The sequence below is a fragment of the Passer montanus genome, unplaced genomic scaffold (genome assembly GCF_014805655.1).
Source record: "Passer montanus isolate IOZ18808 unplaced genomic scaffold, ASM1480565v1 scaffold37, whole genome shotgun sequence".
In the NCBI taxonomy this organism is placed as follows: Eukaryota; Metazoa; Chordata; class Aves; order Passeriformes; family Passeridae; genus Passer; species Passer montanus.
Window position 1 is genome coordinate 1,374,594 of NW_024368485.1, and position 16,050 is coordinate 1,390,643.

Sequence of the window (16,050 nt, forward strand, 5' to 3'; positions counted from 1 at the left end):
GCTCCCTCTGGCTCCTCCAGGTTGTTGTTTTCATGCACTCTCTCCGGATAAAAATTCTTCTGCTTGTTCAAAGCATGCTGTTTGAGCTGGATGTTGTTTCCTGATCAAAGAGTGTGCCCAAGAAATTCCTCCAATTTGTCAGCCAAAGCAGCCTTCCCTGCTTTTGGCACTATGTGGAAGCTGAGGGTGGATCCAGGAAGCAGAAGACCAATCCTTTCTGTGCTGCTCAGCATCTTCACGTGTGCATTAGCCTGTGTGCAAACAGTGAACCTCGCAATGCTGAAACCCCAGATAAAAACTGGTACCTTTTATCCTGGGCTGGATGCTCAGAAGAGTGCATCAAAGAGTGTGCCCAAGAAATTCCTCCAATTTGTCAGCCAAAGCAGCCTTCTCTGCTTTTGGCACTATGTGGAAGCTGAGGGTGGATCCAGGAAGCAGAAGACCAATCCTTTCTGTGCTGCTCAGCATCTTCACGTGTGCATTAGCCTGTGTGCAAACAGTGAACCTCGCAATGCTGAAACCCCAGATAAAAACTGGTACCTTTTATCACCACAGACCAAAATGACTCATATAAAATGGTAGAGAAATATTTCTGCATTTCAGGTCATTAAAACCATGTTGCAGAAGCACAATATAGTAAATAACACACCCGTGCTGTGGCAGAGAAAATGCAGGCTTTGCTCTTGGAGGCCTCTAAGCTCAAGTACAGGTGGGGAAGGAAGAGACCATGGCAGAAGCATCAGGGCAAGATTTTATACGAGCAGCATCAAGTACAGGTGGGGAAGGAAGAGACCATGGCAGAAGCATCAGGGCAAGATTTTATACTGTAAGTGATTTCCCACAAACAAGGGTGGGAAGGGAGAAGGAGCAGGGATGAGAAGTGTTTCAGCATTGGTAATTTTTTTTTGCACAGCCAGTTAAAGACCAACACCTCGTAAATCAGACTTGGCTTTACTTGGCTAAGCGGGGCATAAGCCCAAGAACAACATCGAAAGTAGGGCAGGACGAGGTCACAGCTGTGTGCTGGGGAAGGCAGCACAAGCCCTGGCTCCCAAACCCACCACACATTCCTCACAGGCTCCTGGCTTTGGAATCGAGCCCGGGGTGCATTGGGAGACCTTTGTAGGGAGTGCACCCCAGGCCAGGCCTTGGTGGCAGCCAGGTCAAACTGCTTTGCGAGGAAGTGCTGCCATCCTCAGCCGAGGAGCCCTCGGTGATCTGCTAGTGACTGAAGAAAACAGAGGAAAATGAAGAAACTCAGAAGAAAATGAAGAAGCCTTTTGTTCAGCCCTACCTCTCCAAAGCAGTGACTTCCACTGAGAACAGGAAAAAAGGTTGAATTCTGTGAGATACCTTGTATCTCGCAAGTACTTTCTCCCCTTCCCAGGAGAAGGCAGGGCTGGATGCCTTGCAGCAGTTTTCCTCAGAGATAATTAGCATAATCTCTAATATTAGAGATAATTAGCACGATAATTGCGATGTGTTGAACACACACCTAGCGTGAGAGGTCACAGCCTGCACTGATTGCTTGGCTTTCCCCTGCTCTAACTGCAGCCTGTCAAGCCAGAAACCACATGCTCATGGTCCCTGCAAGGCAGGGTCTGGTAAATGGTCTCTCGTGCTCTGAGAGTGTTATCCTCTCTGGTTTTGTGTGTGAGGCTGCTGTGGACGTGGGCTTTGCTGAGAAAAGTGTAATTTACTTTGAGCTCTCTCAGTCCTGTGTGATCCTCCATCAGAGAGGGCTGCTGATGATGCAAACCCTGCCCACAGCCCTGATCTTTATAGGCTGGCTTCGTGCACACACATGTGAGCTGCTGATTCAGATGGATTTTTAACGAGGGGAGTAAATCCAAGACTGAAGGGAACTCACTTGCTCAGCCTTGGCCAACCTGCTCTTCGTGAGACCTGGAGGATGTTGCAGAGTGTTGGTGTTGGACACAAAAGCACTTGGAGAAGATCTCTGATCCCCAGGTGGGCATTTCAAAAGAGCAAACTGTGTGGCCGTTTTAATACTAAGAGGTATCATTCAGTTAATAATATTTTAATAGCACTGGCACAGAGCAACATTTCTCAACTCATACCAGCGCTGTATCATCAGCTTATTAGATGTACACGACCAATAAATCTTATTTTTCAGGTAGAATTTGGAAAAATAGTGACCTCTGCCTCAAGTTGCACTTGAGGTGGCTTTCAGATAGCTTCCTCAAAGAAGAGATAAAAGAAATACATATATTGAGAGGGCAGTAGATGGAGGTTCAGAAATCATGTCACGAAGTCATCCAATTCTGGTTCTGCAGTCACTGAATTTTGTGGTTTTATCCAGTGATAAATATCCCCGGCAAACTTTAGTAATGAAAACTCTTAGAAGGGAGAGCTGCAACGGCCACCAAAGCTGTTACAGATGGAATTTGCTGCTACAATTTCAATAGCTAAAATGTAGGAGAAACTTTGTTTCCTGCAAAAAATAATTTATCAAGCTAGTGAAACAAAACCTTTTTTTTTTTAGGTCCCAACAATTCCTCAGGTTGTCCAGATATCAGGACATATAAACTATGGTGTAAGAGTTGCTCTCCTTTCTTCTGTCTCTGTGAAAGCTTTTCCAAGGGGCCTCAGAAAGCACAGGAGAGGAAGAGCTGGCTGTGGCAGCAGGAAGATGGATCCTCCCTTAAACCCAGTGAATGCCAGCTCAGATCCAAAACCCCTGTAACAACCTGGTCCTGCAGGGCACAGCTGAGAGGTGAGACTTTGAATGAAGGAGAGGGACGAAACCAGGATAATTTGTGCCTTTTCCTTCCATGCTGTGAACATTGAGTGGGCTGTTCATCCCTAAAACGAGCTGCCAGCCTGCAGCAGCCCATGTCACCAAGCCACCAAGGCAGGCCCTCGGTGCAGGCACATGAAGTAGGCAGGTGAGGGGGCTGTTGGGATCTGCCAGTGACAATCACACACAAACTACAGCAGTGGAATAGGTATTCCAAAGGACTATGGAATAGGTATTCCAAAGGATTATGGAATTATAGTAATTTCAGTGAGAGATGGGATAGCCCACAGCCTCCATGTCCTGCTGCATATGGATAAAGCTCCCATGTTTCTAACCAGCATAGTAGTCCAGCTTCCACCAGTTTGGTGGAGGTATTATTCTCATTACCAGAACCAGATTCTTCCTAATTGATCTGTGTATTTGTTAATTTTACCCCTGCTATTTTAAAGTTACTTTGTTCTGTATACCAGAGAGCAAATACAGCCCAGATTAGACTGCATAAACTAGACTGCAAGGGTACAACAGCTGTGAATAAAGTAGCTGTGTTTTGTGCAAAAGATGATGAATTCATTATACAGTTTCTCCTCTCTGCCTTGCCCCATTTTCCCCCACCTCTATGGTCCTGCAGGAAGCCACCCCCTGAGACCACAAGGTGAAACCCAGAGGCAGCCCATCATGATCTTGGTGTCTGTGGTTTCTTTGAGACGTCTCTAAAAGCTGTTTCTACTGAGATGTAACAGCCCGCACTAAAAAAGAAAAAGTAAAAAAAATCTTTAATTTGTAGGAATGGTCCCAAATCTAAGCCCCTCCATACTTCAGGTTGGAAACTGCTCTGTCTGGCCGTGGTGTCACTGCAGTAATGCTGCTCTGGGAAGGGCACAGTGCTGCTTCTTCCCTCCCTGTGCCCCTGCTGTGCCATGCAGCCCAGCACTCACACCCTGAGTGTGAAATTTAGGGAGCAGGAATGCCTCAGGGTTTGTTTTGCTCCTCACATGAAGATGTACATATCCAGAGCACAGCATCAAAGCTCAGCTCTGCTCCCGTGCCACCAGCGTAGATGTTTGGCAAGTTTGGCTGCTTTGTAATGGGATAATGAGAGGTGGGAAGAAATATGCAAAAAAGTAATGAAAGAAACCAAATAGATTAAAATCAGAAGCTTGAAGTGCTTTCTTTCTTTCTTTCTTTCTTTCTTCTTACGTTTTTCTTTCTTTTTTCCTTTCTTATTTTTTTTCTTTCTTTTTTTATCCCCTTTCTTTTCGTGTTTTGTTTCACATTTGCACTGTGCCATGTTCTCATATGTGGTAATTTCCAGGAGCTTAGGTGAAATTGCAGTGACAGGCAGCATGGCTAAAGACTGTATCTTGGAATATCCCTCCCTGGAGCAGCTGCTCAGGATGCTAGGGATACAATACTTTTCCTGTCTGAGAAACAAAACAATAAGGCTCAAACACATGGCTTCTGGAAACACTTACATGCAAATTTCTTACACACTCAATGTGCTGAAACTATAAACTAGATGTTAAGAGGGCTGAGCAGATTTCAAGTAGAAAGTACTTTCAGGAATTTCAGAGAAGGCTCACAGCTGTCTTTACCATATTAGTTTTGTATTGTAAAATTTAAAAAGTGTTTATATTGCACACACACATACATACACACACACATACACATATATATATATATATAACACATGGGGGTTTTATATTACAAATCATGTCATTCTGCATAACTGTATAGTTAGGAATTCTATTGCAGTAATATATTGTGGATTATTTGCAATATATAGCCTATATAATGAGATAAATTTGCAGTTACAGATTTCTTATGTATTTATAAGCAGTTCCTTGCATGTTTATAAGCTTGTAAGCTCTGATTTGTTTTAACTATTGAGTCATAGACAGCTTCTCTCCAGTGTATGACTCCATTCCTCCCATGCCCCCTGGGAGCTGTGACAATTTGTCTGTTTGCCTGCACATGAAAAGTTATGGCAAAGCCATAACAGCTCTACCATGCTAATAAAAATAAGGTAGAAGAAAGAGAATGAGTAGGCATAAGTCACTAAAGACTAGCAGGGCTCTCATTTTGCAAAGGGAAGTCAGTGGAAATCTTTGGTGCTGACTTATGGACACCTGGGGAGCATGAAGCAAAGCAGAAACTGGGCTCTCTTTGGTCTTAAAAGTGATGATTTTAAGTCCTTATCCCCACGCCTGCCAGGAAAGGAAAGTTTAGTACAATCAACGAGCAAAGCAACTGAATACATACAAAGTGGCCAAACAAGTTGTATTTCACATTTTTTTCAGTTTTCTGAGAGGCTGTATACAGTAACCAGATATAGACTGTGGTGTGGAGAGGGATTGATGCTTTGAAAAGAGGAAATTCCCCTGTCTCAGGGAAGGAAACGTGCTGTGCCTCAGAAGGCTCAAGGAGTGTTTGGCTGCTGTGTGCAGGAAGAGGAAAGCATTTCATTTTGAACTTGAAAGCAAAACTGAGTTTCAAGTGAACAGCAGAGCAGCAGTGCCACTGGCAGAGTTTGCAGCTTGGGTGATCTGCACAGTTCCTTCACTGAAATGTAAATATGTAGGCAAGAAAGGATATACAGAAAGGCCTTTCCCTGAGGTTTTCCTTTGAAGGAATAGGAGAAGCCTCCCCACATTTTGTGAGTTTATGAAATAGACCTTTTTGAAGTGAGGGCTGTAGGGGAAAGAGGGAACTGCGAGAGATGCTGGATCAATAGCTGTCTACAAATTTGCTTTAGTGGTCTGAATATTATGGTTTTTCTGAAAAACATCTTTTCAAGCCAAATTATGCTGATTTATGCACAGAAACTGCCCCTCCTCCCCCCCCCAACAACTCTCCTTCAAAGTTGAAAATGCTGTAAAACACCAGCTTTGAAGCAAAACTTGAGGATGCAGTGAGGATCTCCTGATTTCTGTTTAGCCTTGCCTGCTGCAGCCTGCAAAAGCAGCCCTGGCTTTTTTGGCCATCAGGAGCTGCTCTGTAGTTCTGCCGGGATTGTGTCTTTTTCTCCCTGTGTCAGGTGAAATCTCACGTAGTGTCTCAGAGCTGAAGCGGCAGGTGAAGAAGGGGTGGCTGCTGCACCTCCACAGAGCCTGAGCTCAGCCAGTGCAGGAAATGCTTTGCAGCCACCACAGCTTCACCCAAGGCTGCTGCAAGGCCGGCAGAGGTTGTAACTGGGGAAATGTGCTCTGAGAAACGTCATTATGTATAGCAGAGAGGAAGGGAACAGAGAAGTAACCAAGCGAGCCGGGTGCCTTTTCAATCGCGGTGTGGTTTTCAGCCCTGCTTGCCCAATCGCCCTTGCACCACGAGCCCTCCTGCCATGCGCCTTCACCAGGGCTGTGCAAGACAAGTCACACCAGGGCTTTACAGCAACAGCCTCTGACACTACTAGGAGTGGATTTCTCCTCATGAAACAAGTGAGGAAAAGGGTAAATAACTCCAGTGCAGCTCAACGTTATGCACAGTCCAGATCCACGGGTGTTCCAGCAGATGGACTTGGGCAGGACCATGGGCCTGGCTGTTGGAGCAGGAGGGATCCATCCACGCCAGGTCAGCCAGAGCCATTTTGAAGGGAAAACACAATTTAAAAGTGAAGGGAGTGAGTCACGTTGCCTGTTGGCATAAATGCAAAGTACTTAGGAGCAGGAAGTGTCTTTGTTTTTGTGCAGGGGAGTGTGCTCAGGTCAGGTTATCACTGAGGTGCATTTCTGGCTAGCAAAATAAGGGCTTGCTCCAGCAGCATGACCATCCTACCTGGCTGGGGGAAACAGTTCCATGCAGTTCTGTATCAGGTACCCAAGATTTTCCTTTTTCTTTTTAACACTGTATTTAAGAACACTGAATCTTAAACCAGCATCCTGCCACCTACTGCTCATGAAAATCCCAGATGTGGTGTGTGCACAGCAGTCCCATTCTGGCCTCAAAAACATCATCAAAGCTCTCTGGGACTGGTGGTCTGGTCAGCTCTGCACAGGTTGGGAAAAATATCCTGCGAGCCATCTGAATTGCCCTACTGGGACTCTCGGTCAGTGAAATGATGTCTGCAGCACAGCCAGCTTTCTTGGAGAACAAAGTGCAGTTTCCTTTTGTGTGCTGAACAAACAAACATTGTGTGGGAATTGGTCCTAGCAGAAATCTTTTTTTTTTTTAAATATCCAAGTCACTTTTTTTTTTTTCCCAGAACACTGACCCTTGGAAATGCCTGTGACTGGTTTGTGAAACTGAAAAAAACTACAGAGGTATCCATAGTGGGAACAGACAACTATTGCAATAACATCAGGGATGGTTCTACAGTTAAAATTAAGCATAGAAGTGTCTGAAAACTGGCAGTCTGCCTAGTGCCAGAATTCATTATGAATTCAGTGTTCAGTGTAGTTTAGGTACATCCTAACTCCCATTTCTCCTTTAATTAAAGGAGAGGTTTGCCATTAGGCTCTACTTGCCATAACTCATGTTTTGGGCTGAGCTTGCCCTGCCTGTTAAATGGGAACGATGGAGAGAAACAGGGGAGAGAGAGAAAGAGAAGACTCTGGAGTATCTGTCTCTGCTGCTTATCTGTCTCCAGGTACTGGCTCATGGAATTTTCACATTGACAATGTCTTTCAGCAGTTCTGTTCCAGCTGTTGGATGCTCAGTGCTTCACCAAGAATCTGGACACAAATTTGTCATTGTGTTACAAATGTTCCACACATAAAGCCACAGCCAGAGCATACAGACTGTAAAATGTAGGGAAGGAAGGTAAGAGAGATTTGTGGAGATGAGGGAGGTGTAGGTTTGTACATGCAAATCCTGCCCTGAAGCATCTTGGTTAATTTACTGAAATTGCTTCTAACAGAACTAAATTTATGTGAACATTTTTTGAAACAAGGATTTTAAATGTTAAACAATGAACAAGGATCACACATATATTGAAGCCCTTCTCTAACACCTATTACTAATACTTCTGGAAATGGTGACCTTGATGCATGTATGCTAGTTTGGTTATTAGAAATCTCTTCTAAAAAATAAACAACACATCTGAATCAGTTTAAGCCCTGCATCAGCATAAACCGCAGTGGATACATTAATAAGATATATAAGATATATATATGAATATATATCTTAACATGTTATTAGAAATATAGATGTTTAAGTTCAAAGAGTTAATTAATATTTAAATTACTGTGCTTTAAAAAATTATAAACAGGACTAGTTGAGCAGGTTTAATCAGAGAAGAATTCAATTTTACTGAGAGTAGATATGCAGTGATACCAGATCCTAAACCCAAAATATGTGAGCTCATCATTTGCTAGATTACTTCATTTATCATTTCGAGCTGATTACTTCATTTATCATTTCTTGTTTAGGCCTGTGTGCTTGGAGTAATTCGATTTTTTTTTTTTTCTAGAATGAGAGGTGGGAGGATAGCAGTAGCATAAATACAAGAGACAGAATATGAATGCCATGTTAAATAAAATAATATCTTTGTTGTCTGTACCCTGGTAAGAATTATAATCTATTCTACATATCCAGTGTTATAAATATTTGTTACAAATGTGTCCAAATTTACCCTAGTTATTTTCCTTAAATATTCCCCCATACTGCAGTGAATTTTTAACACAATTTAGGAAACTGAAGGTGGGTGCAATACTGTGCCTTGGTGCAGGGCCTGGTTTGCCACTGGCCCAGTCAGCACTGCTGGTCCCTGCCTGGCTGTGTCCATGGCTCCAATGCCTGCTCACTCCAGACCAGCAGCCTCTTCAATTTATTTATTTGTTTGTTTGTTTTACAAATAAACAAACAAACAAATAAATAAATAAATTTGAAATGTTAGTTTTGTCTTACTGAAGGGAGTTGTGTACAGTGCCAGCCATGGGCATAATAATAATGCACTGGTTGCAAAAATAAGGCTGGAAAGTTAATGTTGTTGTCATTCTTTACCTATATACATATATATTTATGTGTATTACATGCACATACACATGCACATATATACATGTGTACTTGTTTGTGTTGACACTTCAAAGCCTTTGGGCTCTGTCTGTTTTGCATGTGCCACATATTTAATTTGTTTCTTTTTCCTTAGGTACAGGAGTGCCTTGGTGTCTAGGGATGTAACATTGTTAATGTGCCAGAAGTGGGGACTGGGGCCCAGTTTCTCCCTTCATGCAGGGCAGGTTGTCACACAGGAACCAGGAAAAGGTAGGTTCTGTCCCTCCCATCCTGTAAAGATCCCTGCAGAAGTCACTCTGCTCTGTAAACCCTTTCTGAAGACTAAGAATACAGGTTTAAAAGCCAGAAGACTTCTGGGAAACTGCTTGTGAGTCAGGAGTACCCAGGGGATGAGCGTGGCTTTTCTTTGTATTCACAATAAGCCATTTAAACTTTGAAGTTTTCTCTCTTTCTCTAGAATAAAAGCCACTTTCTCCTTAAACGTTTACAACCCTTTCAAGGACGTAACTTTGCTACATAGAAATGGGTCTGGATCACCAACGCTTGGAAATCCTGTAGCCTGTGTTTTCCATAAACCTTCAGAAACTCGACTGTCCCGAGGGCTTTCTGCTGGAGTAATTTAACAGCCGTGCTGCAGAAATGGCAAGGTAAGCAGCCCAGCAGAAGATACAGTAGCCAAAACTCTTATCTCAAGACCCATTTCTTGCAGAATTGCATCAACTTCCCTCAGTCAATAATTTATAAATTCACATACAATACACAAAGGAAATTTGTTGCACTGTTGTGGAGATCAAAGTTTCAAAGTGCTTTTTTTCCCTCCTTCTCCTGTTTAGAGAACTGGAGTCAATTTGTATGTATCTGTGTCCCTCTTCTTATTGCTGAGCCCAGCATGGTTGATAGCCTTGAGTATTTTTTTTAAAGCTGTTTCCAAAGATAAACATTTTGCAAAACTTCCCAGAATGCAAGTGTTCAACTTAATTTGCCCAGAGCAGCAGTGTTTGTTAGCAGGCTGCTCCTTTATAGGCGGGTTGAAGTTCCAATTAGCTACATCATAAATGAATATATAATGAGAAACTTTTTCTGTGGTCAGGGTGGAATCCCTGTCTGTGCAAACAAAACCTTTGTTGATTTAGTTAGGTAACATTCAGAGGTTAGTCCCAAATCTCCTGCTCCTTAAATAAGAAGCATTCTACCACTGAAAAAATAGGAAGCAAATTACATATAGTAATGGAAATCCCTGAGCACACTCAAACACCTTTAAGAAGTGCATCATCAGCTTTTCAGCATTTGAGAGGCAGAGAGGAGATGGGTTTTGTCCCCATGCAGAATTCAGCCTGCCTTTCCTTCCAGTTACGCTTTGTGATGTGACACAGAGCATGTGTTCTTCATCACTGGCTTGCCTGCAGCAGGTAAGTGCTTGGCTTCATATCAGGAACACAGCTGCCAGCCAGGAATTTTCCTCCACTCTTGCAAAAAGCAGAAAATACTTTTTCAACAGACAGGCTGGGATGCTTTGATCAAATATGACAGAAGGAGAAAGAGAAACCATATATATATATATGTGTGTGTGTGTGTGTGTATGTGTATATGTGTGTATATATATGTACACAAATTTGTATATATGGCATATACACACAGAATGTACACACACACAAATATATATATATATATGAATATATATATATATATATGAATAGATGGATTGTTTAACAGACTATAAAACCCACCACACTACTGAGTCTTATGGGTGTTTTCTCAGCAAAGGCCTAATCAGGAGAGGAAACAGAAGCTTATTACCCCACCCACCCCAGCAGCCTCGGCTAAAGCCATTTATCAGAATGTTTCTCAACCTCCTCGTGTTGGCAGCTTTAGGTTTTTGCAACTTTTTTTGGGTTATGGGTGATTATGGTGGTGCTGGACTAAGGGACATTGAAGATCTCTTCCAACCTTGAGGATTCTGGGATTCTCATTAAAATGAAAGCCTAGGGAATTATTTTCTTAGTTTTACAGTGTGGGATTGGGATGCGTTATTAGATTTTGGCAAATTTCAGCAGACCATTTTGGTGCTGGTGATGCTGATTGGATTTCACATTTGTCCCATTCTATGGTTGTCCCATAAATATTTCTGAAATAATCTCTCAGATGTATCTCAGTTATCACTGGCAGAATTGAAATAAACAGTTCTTAGTGGCCCAAGAGCTTTCTAATCCAAGCTGAGTAAACAATCCCAAACCCAAACAATTTTTCTGAAGGCAAGTTTATTCTCTAAACAAGACTTCAACTGAAATCTTCATTATTTAAGCATAATAATTGTAGGCCTCTGCTGCCAACAAAATGAAGCAGGCTCGTTCCAAGCAGTACCTGCTGTAATTTAGACTGAACTGCTGAAAACAGTTCTTAAGATTACAGCTGTAAACTTTGCAATAGCAAATAAAGCAGAAATCTTAGCTGGAACTAAAATATTCATTATCTGAAGCCAGAAATCAAGCTTCACTTGCACTCTTTTATGTAGTAGATTATCAGATGTCTCTCAGATAAAGCTGATTGCCTTAACACAATTAAAAACCAAATTTATTCTGACTGCATTTATTAAAATCTGTGCTTACATACGGCTCTGGTTTGACTGAGTAACTTTTAACCTCCTTTAGATATCTTTTACTGTGTCATGTAGTGAAAAATACAATGAATGTTTGGCAAACTAAACTGGATCTCTGTGGTATAAATTAAGGGATATACAAATTTAAAAAGAATTGCTTGTAAAAATTAAAAAAATCAAGGACAAGATAACCAGAATAAATAGTAAAATATATCCATTTTTAGTAATTCACGTAGGACATCCCATTTCCTGCAATCACTTAGCGAAAAAAAGCTTGCCATACTCTTAATTAAAAAATTATAGCTAGAAACTTAAATCCCAATAGAAATAAACAAACCAGCAACAGCAAAAACAACCCCCCAAATATAACAATTATGTCTCAGATGAGTTAAGCTCAGGAGTACCATGGGGCCTGTTTATGTCAGTTCATTTTGGCTGTGGTTTTTTTGGTCTGGGCTTTTTCCCCCATTTTTTTATTTTATGATGTTGCTGCTCTTTCAGGGTTCTTTTTTATCTGAGATTTTTGCTGTGTCTGCACGGCACTGGCAGTTTTCTGTACGTGACAATGGTGGTCTTGTCTTTAGGGAATTTCCCTTCATTTAGGAAGCTTTATTAGGACAGAGCATCACTTGTTAGCCAAATTTAGAAAATTTGGGAGGTCCATAAAAATTGTGCGGACACAAACACTCTGTATTTCACTCTAAACACTTCTTAACACCACTTTTAAGATCCCAACACTGGAAACAACTCATTTGGACGCCAAACCTCAATGTTAAGCACGATTTGTTAACTTTTTCACAACACATTTTGTTTCTGCCTGCTCAAGTATTGCTTAGACTTCCTGATTTCAAAATCTGCCCAGGAACTCAAATGGCCTTTCTGCAAAAGTTGCCCCAAAAGCACAGGGGTAACCACACTGCTGTTTTATTTTCCTTTTGGAGAGAGTGGCTGTGCTTTTCCTGCACTTTTATTACCGTATTTTTACCATATTTCGCCTTTGTCGAGGGCTCGATGCGCAGGGCTGGAGGGAGCACAGCCTGTTGTTCTGTCAGCGTAGGCGCACTTGTTTCAGGGCTTCAAAAGACTTCTCTGCCTTTTTTATTTTTTTTTTTTTTTTGCCCGTTTATATTTTTCTTTTGGGTGTTTCAGTGAGTTTCCACCGCATTTTTACCACATTTTGGCTTTGTTTAGTGCTGGAGGGAGCACAGCCTGTTGTTCGGTCAGTGTAGCAGCATCCGCTGCCTCGCCACCTCTGCTTTTAAGCCCTTTTAAATTTTCTTTTTGAGGGAGAAGGGGGTGTTGTTTTCTACATTTTTACCACATTTTGTCATTGTTGAGTACCGGAGGTGCGGGGCCGGGAGGAACGCAGGCTGTTGTTCGGACAGCGTAGGAGTACCCGCGGTCTCGCCGCCCCGGGCGCCGCGAGCGCTCCGTAAACAAAACCCTCCGTTTTGTTGACGCGGGCGGCTGCGCCTGGGTGGCGCGGGCGGTCCGAGCCTGCCCCCACGACCACGACAGGGCTCTCCCTCCCCCGCCGCCATCACCCTCCGTGAGGGGCGGTGAGGGAGGGGAAGGCGGGGGGGAAGGACGAGCCCCCCCGCTTTTCCCCTCACGGCGGGGCGGGGCCGCGCCATCGCCCGCGCAGCCAATGGCGCGCGGCCACCCCGCGATTCAAACGGCGCGTCCCGGCCAATGGGCGCGCTTGGCGGGCGGGGGGCAGGGGGCGGGGCCGTGCGCGCGGCCGTAACCGTCGGCTCGGCGGGGCGGCTGTTCCCCTCGGCGGAGAGCGGCGCGCGCTCCTTCCTGTCGGCAGCGCCCGCCCGGCGCGGCCCCGCTTCCTGCGCGGGGCTCCCCGCGGGAAGGCTCCCGAGGGCAGGGCCGCGGCTGCCGGCCCCGGGCATGGCGGGCTGGTGTTTCTGCCTCCAGGCGCGTTGGTGCTTGGTTTTAGTGGAGTTGGCTTGGACAGGGACAGGCGCCTCCGCTCTTCTGGGTGTGGAGGGCTGGAAATGTGGAGAGCGATGGTGCTGCTGGGAATGTCCTGCATGGGGTTAAGTTGGTTTGAACAGGGACAGGCGCCTCCGCTGTTGTGGGTGTGGAGGGCTGGAAATGTGGAGAGCGATGGTGCTGCTGGGAATGTCCTGCACAGCTCTCTTTAGTGAATTCAGTAGTAACTTTCCGTAGCCTTGACTGTCAGCGTTTTCTTTGTTTTTCTGCATTTCTTCTTGCATTCATCTGGCTCCCTCCTCTGACATCCAGAACGTTACCTAGATATCAGAATTAGTAAATGGAATCATTGGGTATGTGTGAGGTTTTCCGTCCCAAGAGGGAAAACTTGTTTAGTGTTTATTTCTTCTTAAAACTGTGTAAACTTGTTTAATCACTGAATGCGTGTGAGCTTTTCTGTCCCAAGAGGGAAAACTTCTTTAGTGTTTATTTCTTCTTAAAACCGTGTGCCCAGTTCTGCTGATGGTGTGTGATCTCCCTGACAGCCAGCACTTTCTCCATGCTGGAATATCTTCCCACATATCTAGTGAGGGAGTCATTAAGAAGGCCAGAAGTGCATGCGTGGGGCAATATGTTTCTCAGCCAAGTTTCTTTTTAATTATTTCATTCTTGTTTGAGTCAGCAGAAACTTTTGTTCTTTACCCACTTTCAAGCTCCAGGGAAATTTGCATTAATTGGCTTGGCTTGGTATAGGATACAAAGTCCTTTTGAGCCTTTCTCTTAGACTTTGGATTGCTAAAGGAGAATCTCACTGGTTGAGAAAACACAAATTTCATGTCCTGAGTAAGTGGCTAAACTTGCAGTCAGGTGTCTGTGCAGTGCAGGGTCCATTGTATGAGATAATTTTCTTTGGATTTATGTTTTGAAGCCCTGGGAATTCAAAAGTTTGTGCAGAACTACTGGGAATATTAGGCTGATGCCAGCTGATACCATGAAAATTATCAGGGGTGTGTAGAGCTTGAAAGAGCAGTAAATTAAAAACGTAATCTCTAAACTGAATTTTTTGGAAAAGACTTCCTGTCTTTTGTTGATGCCAGTAATTGTGTTTGTTCATCTGAACAGATGAAGGCTGCCTTTAGAAGGTGCAGCTTTTTGAAGTGGGATGTAAGGAATGAGGAATAGGGTAAGAAGTTACATTTACTTATTTTAATGCTTAATGTTTGAGCTTACTATTAAGCTGTAATATTTAAGGAAAAGAATTGAAAAATACATACATTTTCCCATTAATAAGATTGTTCATTACTTTTGAGTCAGAAGATATTTCCACTTGCTTATTTATTATTTTGGAATCCCATATTGGCAGTATCTACCTCAGACTGAATTACACGACAGGGATTTAGCTACAGGTGTTTCAACCACATTCTTCAGGTTTTTAAAACTAACTTCAGCTCCTTTTGTGAGCAAGCTTGGAGGAAGGGAAGGTCCTTCTGCCTTTCACAATAATTAAATCATCAAGTTACTTTTTCTTTGGACTTCATGTTTGCATACAGAAGTGCTGGGTTTTGGCAGAGAATTGCATTTTATTATCCTTACAAATTAAAGTTCAAAAATTGTATCTAAATTCTGAAGTGGTTGCTATAAATTGGAAAAACCAGTGTACATGTCGTCAGTAACAACTTGCTGAAGAAGTGTTACCCTTTTGAAAAGGATTTACCCTCCCAAGGTGCTGTTTTTACAGCTCAGTGTGAGGATCAGCCAGCTTTGTGCTGCCCAGGCTCCAGGTTTGCAGCAATGCCTGCGGTGCTGCAGGGCAGGAGGAGAAACAGCTGGCTGAGGTGCAGGAAATGCAGCAATGGGGGGAAATGAACTCATGGTGACATCTGGGACAGCTCCGAGTGCTCCCTGTTCAGGCTGTTTATGGAAGGGCAGGAAGAAGCTGTGGCTGCAGGAGCCTGGGAAGGAGCAGCAGGAGACCTGGATCTCCTGAAGAACTGCCTGTGGGTGAGAAGAATGGACAAGGAGACAGACATGGGGATTGAGAGCAGATTTAGGCACAGGGGGGAAAGAGGAACCAGAGCTGGCTTGGTGAGCAAGGGCAGAAAATCCACAAGGACTCCAGGATGGGCTAAGGAGAGAATGGAGAATTTGAAATGGAAATATGGAAGTCATAAGAAACAGGGATGTGAATTTGAAGGGGTTAAGCTGACTGGGATAAAAGAAAATTGAAGGAGTGAGAATTCAGAAAGAATAAGACAGAAGCAGAAACTGGAGCAACAAACACTAGTTAAAAGGCAGAAGAGCTGGAATAGCACATGCCTGACAAGCACGGACTAGAACTCATCATTTTTCTGACTGGCAAGTGTCAGTGAAACCAAATTATAAAACTTTTTTTTCCCCTCCTTCAGATATTGTACAGCAGAGGAGATGGCCAGATGTTTCTGGTCTGAAGCAGTTTGCAGTATTAGTAATAAAATCCATATGAGGGAATGCTGCTGATTTTTTTTTTTTTTTGTATTTGACTTGGAGAGCTACAGAGGTGTAAAGTGTAACAGCAGCAGCAATGTCAGAAAATGCCAGAATGAATGTTGACTGTAAAACCTCACCGAGCCCCATCCCCCAGTGAGTGATGACAGTCTGATTGAATATTAACAGTATCTTTTTCCCCAATAATCTTAACTTTTCACTGCAGGTTAGTTAATATGTAATGATTAACTAGTTAAAGACTTGTATTTACCTTAGTTTGTGTGGTTTCACTTGCTTATCAAATTGATAAAGCAAACAAGTTGAAATGAAATGCTTT